The sequence below is a fragment of the Peromyscus maniculatus genome, chromosome 16 (assembly GCF_049852395.1).
Source record: "Peromyscus maniculatus bairdii isolate BWxNUB_F1_BW_parent chromosome 16, HU_Pman_BW_mat_3.1, whole genome shotgun sequence".
NCBI lineage: Eukaryota > Metazoa > Chordata > Mammalia > Rodentia > Cricetidae > Peromyscus > Peromyscus maniculatus.
Window position 1 is genome coordinate 37,241,857 of NC_134867.1, and position 12,728 is coordinate 37,254,584.

Here is a 12,728-nt window from a genome sequence, read left to right on the forward strand (position 1 = left end):
CCCTCCATGATGGACTGAACCCTCTGACTATAAGCAAGTCACCACAATTAAATGTTTCCATTATAAGAGGTGCCATGGTCATGGTGTTTCTTCACAGCAGTAGTAACCCTAAGACAAAGGTTTTGCAATATTATAATGATTACTTAAGCTCTTTTTATAAGCACATGTCCAGGAAGTATACTAAGTGTATACATCAAGAAAAGGTGAAATGTCTCTAATTTTGATTTTAATTCTTGTCATAAAGAATATAGTAGGGTTTATTGAATAAATTAGTTATCTGTTTCCATATTGAAGCAAGAGGAATAATAATATTGGCCAATATTAATAGTCCATTTAAGTTCTAGTATGCCAGCAAACTACTGATAATATTCAGCTGTATAAATGATATGGTTCTCATTTTTTTGTTTGTCTGGTTTTTGAGACAGGGTCTTACAGTGTAGGCTGGATTAGTTCACTCGAGACTAAACTAGTCATGAACCTGAACTTAGAGCAATCATGCTGCCTCTGCCTCCCAAGTGCTGGGAATACAAACATGCACCTCATGTTCCCTTTGAGATTCTTCGTAACAAGAGAAAATAATTGTACTTCTTCATTGTATTTGCTACGATATTAATAGGCTAGTCTAATTAAAGTAAATAATTCTCATGAATATGAAGTATTTTAACTGTTGCTTCAAAATTAGAAGAAAGAGAGAGACCTTATAAATACTTTTAGGTTGCAAGAGAGAATTTGAGATAAATTCACATAGATTCAGAAATCATGTTTGAGATTAATATGTGGTATGATCTTGATTCTTTGATCTAGCCTAATTTTCACTTAGTTGCATTAGTGACTAGTATATATAATGAAATGTTATGACCATATATAAAGGCATTTATTGATTTACGCTTATAATAATGACACTTTCAGAAAAGATATTTCTCAAGATAGTTAACAAGATGACTGAGCAATGATATGGGGGATGGGGTTTAAATAATAGTTTTTCCCCTACTTATTATTGTTTATCTTATAATTCCAGGACGTCACTGTGGTTAAAAAAAAAAAGACAGATTCAGTCAATAAAAACCATAAAAACCATAATTAAAATTTTGAATTCTGATGCTAACTTCAGGTTACCACTGTGTGCTGTGATATTCTTTTGAGATACTGAGTGACCCAGCAGCTGCCAATCATTTATGTGACCTTGGGTGCTTGTGGGATGTTCTCTATGCTGTGAATGTTTTGATTGATTGATAAATAAAACACTGATTGGCCATTAGCCAGGCAGGAAGTATAGGCAGGACTAGCAGAGAGGAGAAGTGGGGCAACAGGAAGGTGGAGAGAAGGAGATGCTGCCAGCCCCACAATGAGGAACAGGATGTAAAGTACCGGTAAGCCACGAGCCACGTGGCAAGGTATAGATTAATAGAAATGGGTTAATTTAAGATAGAAGAACTAGATAACAAAAAGCCTACCATGGTCATACAGTTTGTAAGCAGTGTAAGTCTCTGTGTGTTTTCTCAGTTGGGTTTGAGCGGCTGCGGGACTGGCAGGTGAGAGAGATTTGTCCTGACCATGGGCCAGGCAGGACTGGAGAAAACTCCAGCTACACTTGGGTAAAGCCATGATCCTCTCCAGGGCCCTGGGTTGCCAGCACATTTTTGTATGCCAAGACTCAAAAAAAAATCTGTACAAGAATTTACCAAACTGTAGATTGAGGTAAGTGATCTGAACGTGCTTAAAGTAGGCTGGACCAGGCTGTGATGGTCAGAGGGTTATTTGTATTAAGCACAGTTCCACCTTACAATACTTTCTGCTTTCTAAGGGCTTGTTTGTAAACTCACCTAAACTAAGGAGCATCTATGCTACAGGCAGTTTTTTAGAGGAAAAACTATGTTGTGAGATGAGCCTCTCCATGAAGGGGTGATAAATACTATAAACGATATGCTAAGGAGTATAATTACAGCAGAACATGGTAGCAATTGCCAGGTTCTATCCCTGTGTGTTGTGTAGGCTGCGTGAGTGCATGTGACATTGACTCTGATTTAGTTATGCCAGAAACTTTCTCAGTCTAAGATCCTGAAAAATAACATAAGAAAATAACTAGTATACATCTTAACTGGGCTGAAGTCTTAGGACTGAACTCAGAGCCTCTTACCACCTAGGTAAGGCCTCTGTTCCTGAGCCAAAGTCTATATAGATTTGTGTCAGGGGTACAAACAAGCTTTTCCCATTCCACCGTAACCCATCATCTCATCCAATTCATTAATACATGAGGGTTAAAACCATAGACCTGAAGAAAATGTATAGTCTGCACATTATGTTTTTAAAACTTAGAATCCTGTAAAGGCTAGCGTAGTGGTTCATGGTCACAGTCCCCACGCGGGAGGCTGGGACAGAATTTAAGAGAGTTTGAGGACATCGATTGATTTATGAGTAGCTATGATACCTGAACATTTGGGAGCAATGCGGTCATGGACACGAGAGGGCAGGTGTCCTTGTAGAATGGTATAGTCACTTCCTTTGTGCATATGCCTAGAATGTGTTGGATGACGGTTCTATTTGTAACTTCCTTAACCTCCGTACTGTTTTCCACAGTGTCTGCACAAGCTACAATTTTAGGGACAAGGGCACATAAATGGCTTGCCTTTTTCTGCATCCTTGTCAATGTAATTCTCTTTTTTTCCTTAAAAATAAAACATCCTAACAGGTATAAAGTGATATGTGTTGTGGTCCAAATTTGCACTTTCTAAAACAGTATGGACCACCTTTACATGTACCTGATTGCCATTTTTTGTGTCTTCTTTAGATAAATCCCTGCTTTGATCTTGCGATTATTTTCTATTCGGTTCCTTATTATTTACCTTTAAGTTGTATGAGTTCCTTATGTATTTTAAATACTAATTCTTTTTTTAATAAATTTATTTATTTATTTTACATCCCAGCCACATTGTCCCCTCCCTCCTCTCCTCTCAGTCCCTGCCCCTATCCCTCCCCTCCAACCCCTTGTTCCTACCCCAATCCACTCCTCTTCAGTTTCTGTTTAGGAAAGAGCAGGTTTTCCATGAGTATCAAAAAAATGTGGCATATCAAGTTTCAGTAAGACTAAGCATGTCTCTGTGTGTTAGAGGTGGGCAAGGCAACCCAGCAGAATGAGGAATAGGGTCCCAAAAGCCTGTAAAAAAGTCGGAGACAGCTCCTATTCCCATGGTTAGCAGTCCCACAAGAGGACCAACCTACACAACTGTAACATGCATGCAGAGTGTCTAGGTCAGTCCCATGCAGGCTCCCCAGTTGTTGGTTCAGTCTCTATGAGGCCCTATGAGCCCAGGTTAGTTGAGTCTGTGAGTTTTCTTGTGTTGTTCTTGATCCTTCTGGCTCCTACAAGTCTTTCTCCTCATCTTCTTCAGGATTCTTCCAACTCTGCCTAATGTTTAGCTGTGGAACTGCTTCTGTTTCCATCTGTTGCTGGATGAAGCCTCTCTGATGACAATTGGGCTAGGCTGGTTATAGGTGATGGTTAGCTCAGGCTATATATATCTGCTATTGCTAGAGGTTTAAACTGGGTTCTTCCTTGTAGATTCCTGGGATATTCCTTGTGTTCAGATTTTACCTGATCTGGAAATGTCCCCACTTCCCAGCAGTTCTTCAGTACTCTCCCCCTCCACCTCCCTCAACCACATTTTCATTGTCCATTCCTTAGTTAATGGACATCTAGGTAGTTTCTAGGTCCTGGCTATTAGCTTCTATGAACAAAATTGAGCAAGTGTGCTTGTGGTATGATTGAGCATCTTTTGAGTATATGCCCAAAAGTGGTATAGCTGGGTCTTGTGGAAGGTTGATTCCCAGTTTTCTGAGAAACCACCACACTGACTTCCAAAGTGGCTGTACAAGTTTGCACTTCCACCATCAATGGAGGAGTGTTCCCATTGCTCTATATCCTCTCCAGTATGGGCTGTCACTTGTTTTTTGTTTTTTTTTTGTTTTTGTTTGTTTTGTTTTGTTTTTTTATTTTAGCCATTCTGACAGGTGTAAGATGGAAACTGAGAGTCATTTTGATTTGCATTTCCTTGATGGCTAAGGATATTGAACATCTCCTTGTGTGTTTCTCAGCCATTAAATACTAGTCCTTAATCAGATATATACTTTGAAATATCTACTCCCATTGTTAAGCTGACTTTTCCCACAGTTTTTTAAGCAATGATGTCAGGAGGAACAGTCTCATCCATTAACTTAGACCAAACTTCACCATCTTTCTTCTCACTCTGGACTCCCTTGGGTTGAATGCTAAACTGAACACATTGGCCCTGTCTGCTGCTAATGCCTCTGCTGTGTTTTCACTTTTGAAGTAATACCGAGTCCCAAAGCAGGGACACTGGATTCTTTCTCCTCCCCAAATCACAGTTTCACATGACAATTTATCAGGTGTATATTAGAGGAGAGTATGGCTTTTAGACATTCCATTTGCTATATGCTATTTCTGATCTTTGTACAGACCTGTCATTTGTCACAGGATTTGGCTCTCAACTGTGTTTAGTTTTAAAGCCTTGAGAACAAGTCAATCCGTATTCAAACACCTAATGATATAATATATTCAACACAAAAGACTTGACTACCCTCGACCCACCTCTCTGTAGACAAGTCTACAAATGTAACAATGGGCAAGGATAGTTTAAAAAAAAAGTTTCCTTCCTGGCAAATGTCAAAGATTCATAAAAAGAAAAATAATAATTTGTTCCTAGATTTAAAGACATCTGGCACAGTGTCAAAATATCCTGAAGTATTCATTTTTCTGAAATGAGCCTAAAATAACCAGTGTCCCATTGTGCCTGTAGATTTGTTTTAAAATCTGTTCAAATCTGAAATGTTAGTGGTTGGTAAGACTAACTCCAAAAAAATGAAAACAAAATTCCCCAAAATGTATGATCGAGAATCAGAGCCATGACTTTACTGGAAATCTTCCTTGCTAAGTATAAGCAAGACATAGCTTATAAAGTGACGTCACCTTCTATGTACCTTGCAGGGAGATGATTAAAACACAAATAAAAGTGAGTGTGGGAATGAAGGACTGAACACCATTGTTCTTGCAACACCTCCTTAAGATCTACCTCTCTGCTTTAGAAACTGAATGTGATGATTCATCAATCATTCTGCTGAAAATCCCCCAAGCCCTGCAGTCCTTTATCAAAACTCTTGTGCTCATTTTTTTCCTCTAAAAGCAACCTCTATGCAATTAGCCTCAACAATAAGTGATTGTAATCCATGTCCTGAGCGGCTGAATTTTAAAAATCTTCAATCTTTTTCATAAAACAAAAAGTAATGATTAATAAAGATATTAAATATTCTAAAACTTGATTTATTTACAAATATTTATACCTTTGAATGCCTCGTTGAGTTCATTCCTAATGCCTAAAGATATTTTCCTACTCCTTAGATGATTCAAAAGGCATGCCAAAATTCATGTGATTTTTGGCTAATGAAGTCTTGGTTATAAATTAAGTCTAAAAGCAAATGCAATAACCATGCCTGAAATGTGGATGTTGGATGCTGTCAGAATTTGGAGTTTTGTAATATAAAGATGTACCTGGAAAACCCTGGATCACCATCAAAAATGGCCCAACCAAATTATCCTTGAGAATATATTTTTAGAGGGCTATTAACTAAGTGGTTGTTATTTATGAAGTGAACAATAGATTATCTAAGTGCACACCTCATAAATATGTAGTCTTAATGGACTTGCTATGCAAACCTTAATCAATAAAGAATCTAAATGGTTATTACTCATCTGCTAACCCAAGCTCAATCTGGGACAGTGGGGAATGAAAGGAACTTAAGATCACCATCCAGCCTGGAGTCTGACCTCCTCTGCTGTGCTGTAAAAAGGCCATAGGTGAGTTGGCAATCTTTTGCTAGGGTCTTCGAACATTTTCGACAGTGGTCTACAAGAATTGAACTTTGAAATATAATCTGCCTGCATACACAATAAAAGTAAAGCAATTCCTACCATACTACAGTTGTATACGTATATGGTTTTTTTCATTCTTTTATTCTATTTTATTACATTTGTTGAAAATTTTTTATTCATTTATTTTGTGTACATGAGTATGGGGTTGAGGTGGACACATGCCGTGGTGTACATGTGTAAGTCAGAGGACAGTCTGTGGGAGTCAGTTCTCTCTTTCTGCCACATAGTTTGGAGGGACTGAGCTCAAGTCGTCAGCAGGCCCCTTTACCCGCTGAACCATCTTGCCAGCCCCTCTCCTACATTTTTAGATGCTGTTTCCACAGCATCGGTTCCGTAACAGCTCTATTTTGAAAAATTTGTCTTAGAACATGTCTGATATGTCAAGTTTTTAGGAAGACTGCATTGACATTGATGAGCCTGATCCAAGGCAGCAGCAACAGAGGCCTCTCGCGTTAGCTCAGACTCAAAGACGGCAGTGGCCTCACACATGCTGACCTACGTCCTAGGTCCTCAGAGGTTAATGAGAGCTCTCTCTCTCTCTCTCTCTCTCTCTCTCTCTCTCTCTCTCTCTCTCTCTCTCTCTCTCTGCCTCCCTCCCTCCCTCCCTCCCTCCCTCCCTCTCTCTCTCTCTCTCCCTCTCTCTCTCTCTCTCTCTCTGTGTGTATGTGTGATTTGCTCATGTGTGTATGGGGGAGGGGGATACATATTCCCACACAGGGGGAGAGTCATTGTCCTGCTCTGTCACCCTCCACTCTATTCCCTTAAGATGTTCTCACTAAACATGGAGCTAGGTTGGCAGCAAGCAAATGCCATGGATCCGCCTGTGTCCTCCACCTCCACCCCGCCCTGTAGTTAGCAGCATGTGTGACTGTGTTCGGCTTCTGTATGTAGGTACCTTACGTCTGCATAGCAAGTGCTCTTCCTGGCTGAGCCGCCATCCGTCCAGCCACTTAGGAAGACTGAGCTTCACCCCAGCGGAGACAGTTTGTTAACAGGCATAATTGGCTCTTGCAGCTCTTATTCCTTGCATCTACTGTTTCATCCACTCTGAAATATCTCTGAAGCGCTCCCTCTCTTTCTTGTTTCCTTTGTCGTCACTGTAGCCCAGCAGCTCGAAGCTCATGCCTGCATCCCTGAATCAACCCCTGGTTGCTTACCCACCTCTGATTGCTGGAAGATTTATCATGCAAAATCTTGCCTCTGCTGTCATCCACGGTGATTAGTATCCACAACGATACTGCCCAAACACTGAAGGCGTCAATATCCGCACATTGCTTACTTTATAGCAGGAATTGTGCTGTGTGCTTTCCTACTCAGTAGTTTCATTAATTCTCAAAACTCAAAAAAAAAAGCATTAATTCCTCTTTAATAATTCAGGGACAATGAGGATTGTAACATTATGAAAAACAATCACACGACCCACAGGTGTTCATTTCTCTTCGACTGTTGGAATAAGTTTCCAAAATACTTAGTAAATCCCACAAATGGAAAATATAATTATACATTTATTAGTTTGCAGCACCAGTGGACAGAATCCCCCCTATGCTAACACAGTGGTGCTGGCAAGCCTGCGTGGTTCTCTAAAACTCTGGGGGGTTGGGGGGTCAGGTCCTGGCCTCTGCAGCTTACTGAGACTGCCACATTCCACAGCTCGTGGCTGGTTTCCATCTTCAGCGTCAGCAGCCACGGGGCACTAACCTCTGCTTCCCCAGCCACAGTTCCTCCACAGACTCTTCCGCCTCCTTCTTGTAACCCTTATAAGGATGACAAGGGTGCCTCTGATTACATTAGATGCACCTGGACATCCAGGAGAGCCTAACTGTCTCAAGATCCTTAACTTACTCACATTTGCAAAGCCATTCTGCCTAATAAGGCAACAATTACAAGTCCCGCGGATTAAGCTCTAATATCTTTGGGGCCATCCTTCAGCCTCCTACATGTAGAATAAACATTCCTTTTAAGTGTGCATAGAACATTCATCTCTATAGACTACCTTCTGGCCCATAAAGTCAATCTCAATAAATTTATAAAAATTAGAATTATACAAAATGTCCTTTCTGACCATAAGGGAATTAAGATACAATTTGGAATGAAGGAAATATCTAGAAAAATCTCCAAATAACTAAAAATTATAGGCTACTAAATCATTCTGAGTTTTTTTTTTTTAAAAAATTCACAAGAAACATTAGAAAATACTTTGGGTAAAAATAAAAACACAATGTACCACGTTAAGGGGCATGGGTGAAGTATTGGTTTGTAAAACATTGGCATTTCGTTTTTAAAAAAAAGATATAGAAACAGCAATCTGTAACTCCCATCTTACAAAGAGAACAAAGAGGAGAAAAACCAAACTCAAAGCAGTAGCAAAAATACCAAAACGTTTTTATAACTCCAATTGGAAGTCTCAGACTGATTTTAGCCACACCAAAATAAAACCTGTATTGGTAACAGTTAAGTCTACTTGTGATATAACGGCACATACAAATGAAAGAGGTAGATGTTGGTGGACTAGAACAGAGGGCAGACTAGACGGTAAGCAGGAAAGGTGGTATAGGGATTTAATTTTTAACAAGAGATCCCAGACATTTTAACATAGAAGGGAAAGTCCCTTTTGTACATAATACTTAGATCCCTTCTTAAAACTGTACACAAAAACTAACCCAAAATGAATCAGATTTTTATAGTATAAATAAAAGTCAGAATTTTTTTAATGTAAAGTGGAATAGCCATTTTTTAATGATCATGGAGTAGCCAATTTCCTAAATAAGATACAAGAAGCATTAATTCAAAAAACTTTTGGTCTATTGAAGTGATATAAATATTGTAAAACTCTGTTCTTAAGAAAATATCATTAAGAAATGAAAAAAAAACCAGAACTGAAAAATTCCATATACTCATCACAACTAATTTTTCTATATTTGACAAATAAAAGTTAAAGAGCATTATCTTAAGTCAGTATAAGCAATGAGTTTCTGAATGAGTTTATCCCATGTAGCATTCAGAACAGGAGTTATGAACACGTTGAAACATTATCAGTGTTTATCTAAAAAAATCGAGTTTTACCAGCTGTTTGTATTGTTGTTTGTAAACAATGCTGTTTCTGAGCATTATGCTTTCTGAATGTATGAAGTTTTTTTTTTTTCACGTGCTTCTTAATATGCTAGGAGAAGCAGAGTATTTGACAAATGAGGTGAAGCTAGGACCTGTTTACATGTTGTGGGAGGAGATAATTTGGAAAATAACTTGCCAGTATCTCAGAAAATTGAACACATCATTCCAACTGTAATTTTACTCCTAAGTTTTTACCCAAGGGGAAAAAAATGAGAATCTTCTTATCCTTAAAGACTATCAGACAAACGTTTGCTGCACCTTTACTCATACATGTCAAGAACTAGAAACAAGTATCCATCAATGAGATTATGGATAAACAAGCCATGGTGTGTGAACATAGTTAAATGCCAAAGAGGAGACAAAGAATTCAAATATACACAGCAATACAGATCAATCTCCAAGACAAACAAAGACAAAAATCTTCATACTGTTAACATTGTACCCCCAAGTGTATACATGTCAAAAATCAAGCTACTATAGGTGACTAAAATCAGAAAAAGGGGGGGAGCTTTTTCTTGAGCAAGAAGAGAAGTGGTTAATGGAAAGGAAGGAAACACAAGAGAAATTTTCAGAATGACATAATGGCTTCATATGCTTATATAAGTGTTGACATCCCAAACTAGCAGAATGAATCTTATTTGGCCAAAGAAATAGAGAAAAGGTAAAAAGAACGTACAGTGTTAAAGCATGAGATAATGGACAGAAATGAGACCCCAAAGAGTGCCACCAGTATCTATGGGGTGCTGATTTGTAGACATGTCATTATGAGATCGTGGAGGCTTCCACTAAGATTTCAAGGAAGCTCCTTTTGTGGCCCCTCCAAAGTGTTTGACTCAGTCAAGAAGAAGCTGAATATCTCCTTCCCAGACATCGTCTGTCAGAAACTCATGGAAGTGGATGATGAACTCAAGCTTCATACTTCCTACGAGAGTGCAAGTCCACAGAAGTAGCTTTTGGTGCTCTGGGTGAAGAGGATACGGGTTAGGTGGTCTGAATCCATGGCAAGAATGGCAAACCAGGTTTTCTCATGAAGCATTGTATCTTGACCCATGGCAGAGTGTGCCTGCTGTTGAGTAAGGGGCATTCTTGTTATAAGACCAAGAAGTTCTTGTTATAGAACTGTGATACAGTTGAATGTCAAACTGAGTGTTCTCAACTTAGTTATTATTAAAAAAAATAACTGAGAGAAGGATATTCCTGGGCTGACCAATACTATTGTGTTTCAGCAATTAGGGCTCAAATGAGCTGGCAGAATCCAAAAGCTTTTCAATCCCTAGAAGCTTTTCAATCTAAAGAAGATGATGTTCACCAAAATGTTGGTCACACGGCCCTTAATAAAGAAGGTAAGATGCCCAGGTCTAAAGCACCCAAGATTTAACATCTTGTTACTCCATGTATCCTGCAACATAAATACTGACATGGTGATCTGAAGAAATGATGCACTGAGAAAAATGAGAAGGCAGCGGAGTGTGATAAACTTGTGACCAAGAGAATAAAGGAAGAAAAAAAAAACACTCCAGGAACACATCATCAAGAGCTTCTACTTCAATGCACTTAGATAAGACTTACTCCATGTTAGTCCAGCTCGTACTTTGCAAGAAAGGAATCCTGGTAGATGAGCTGAGATAGTACATTCATAAAGTAAGAGTTACTAAAGAATTCTACTTAAATTACATTAGAATGAGATTAAGAAAAAGAAAGATAATGCCAGTACAGAGGACTGTAAATTCAAATAAATATGCCACGTTACTCTTTCTAATACAGCTATGCAATGTTTTAAAACATTAAACATCTACCACTTAACATTTACCTGACTTATAAACTGAATTTCACATCCCATCCTTTTCTTCCTGTTGGAAAGTTTCTGTCATAATAAAAATATTAAAATTAGAGTCACCATTCATCCCAAATGTTTATATATTCAATTAAGGAGGCTGAATTTCCATGTGACAAAAATAATTCAACAGATAGAAATGTAATAAAGAACTCAACAAAGGAGGAAGCATGTTCCATTTTCTGATGTACAGATGTGGCATTACTTAGCATCAGAACCTTGTAAAAATGTGAGCATATAAAACATAGAATATCCTAGGCATGTTTAGTAGAAAGTGTAAACACTAAGACAGGGTGGTTAGCATATAAAGACCTCAGCTGAGTTCCCCTGAACTTATTACCTTACCAATCTAAACATAGGTCTAGACCCTGCTAAGGGATGGGTGGTTTATTTTTATAAAGCGTCACAAAGATGTAATAGACAGTGCAAGTACCTAAAACCCCAGTTAACCTCACAAATCTTAGATAAAGAGAAACCACTCAGCAGCCAGTTAATAGTCAAATGGCAAATCTGAGTCACAAATTGACCAACACACAGTGATGTGTGCGGTTGTCTGCTTTTATGAAAAAGGCTTCTCATGAAGAAGGACAGTATGTAAAGTTTATCTAGTACAATGTGTGAAAAGCAGAAAATCCCCAGGTTGTCTTTGCTTTCAAAAATAAATTGAGAACAGAAAAATTAGTAAGTTGGAACCTGTCAGAGTGGAAGCCTGGTTAAATATCAAAAAGGTGATTGAGAATTCCATCATTATTTGAAAGTATTAACAGAGCTACATCTCCATGGCTTGGGAATTGGTTCTGGCTAGAGCAGTGTGAAGTATGAATGGACAAGAGGGACAGTGGGGGAAACTTGCTTGCTTTTACAGCAGAAGGTAGAGCTGAAACAAAGACATGTTCCTGAGAACAGAATAGGCTAGAAAGCAGGTGCCCATGCCTGGAAAATACTGCTTCTGTAACTGGAGCTGTTTCGTTAACATCCCTACAATACACTGCGGTTCATTCAACCAAAGAATAAATTCATACTGAGCCTCTATCACATGATAATTCCTAAGGAACAGCAGTTGGTAAGATAGAGTCTCTTCCTTCTAAGTTCGCCTTGAGTTGGGAGAAGCAGGCAGGCAAGCATAATTCAGTACCATATGATCCAGAGAGAGGAACTGTTGTGCTAAAGAAGCTTCTAGAAAGAATACTTGGTCTACACAACGATGCCTGAAGAACTTATACCTTAGAGACATGAGGAGTGCAAAAGATACTAGAGTAAGAGGAGCCAGTGTGAGAACAATGGGGCAGGAGAGAAGAGCTAGAAAGAAGCAAGGTTCAGTTAACAAACAGTCTTCTACACCACACTATGGAGCCTGAAATTTTATCTTGAGAATGGTAGAAAGAAGAAGAAACACAACTAACATTTCATGTCAGAAATGTGAGTGCAGAGACTAGACAACAGGCCAAGCTGGACGCAGAAACCGGGCAATAATGGACAGGATTGAGGTTGGCCTTTTTTGCTGAGAAGAAGCAATGGAGATGTAAGGGAATGAACAGACTTGAGCGGCACCAAGGACAGAGAAGCAGCAGCACTGGGTGATGGACATTTAGAGTTTTGAAGAAGACTGTGCACTGGAAAATTCTGTTTGGGGTTGTAAGGGTTGCTGTTCACCACTTACTGAAGAAGGAAAAGGTGAGGGGTGGGTTTGGAATAGAGATGGCAGTGTGTCCTCCTCATCATAGAGGTACCATGATAACTTGTTGAGGCATTCCTGGGAAAGTGTGGTGAAGTTAATGAGAGGAGAGAGGAAATGAGGAGGGAGGGAGAGTGAGGGGAGAGAGGGAAAGAGAGAGCAGG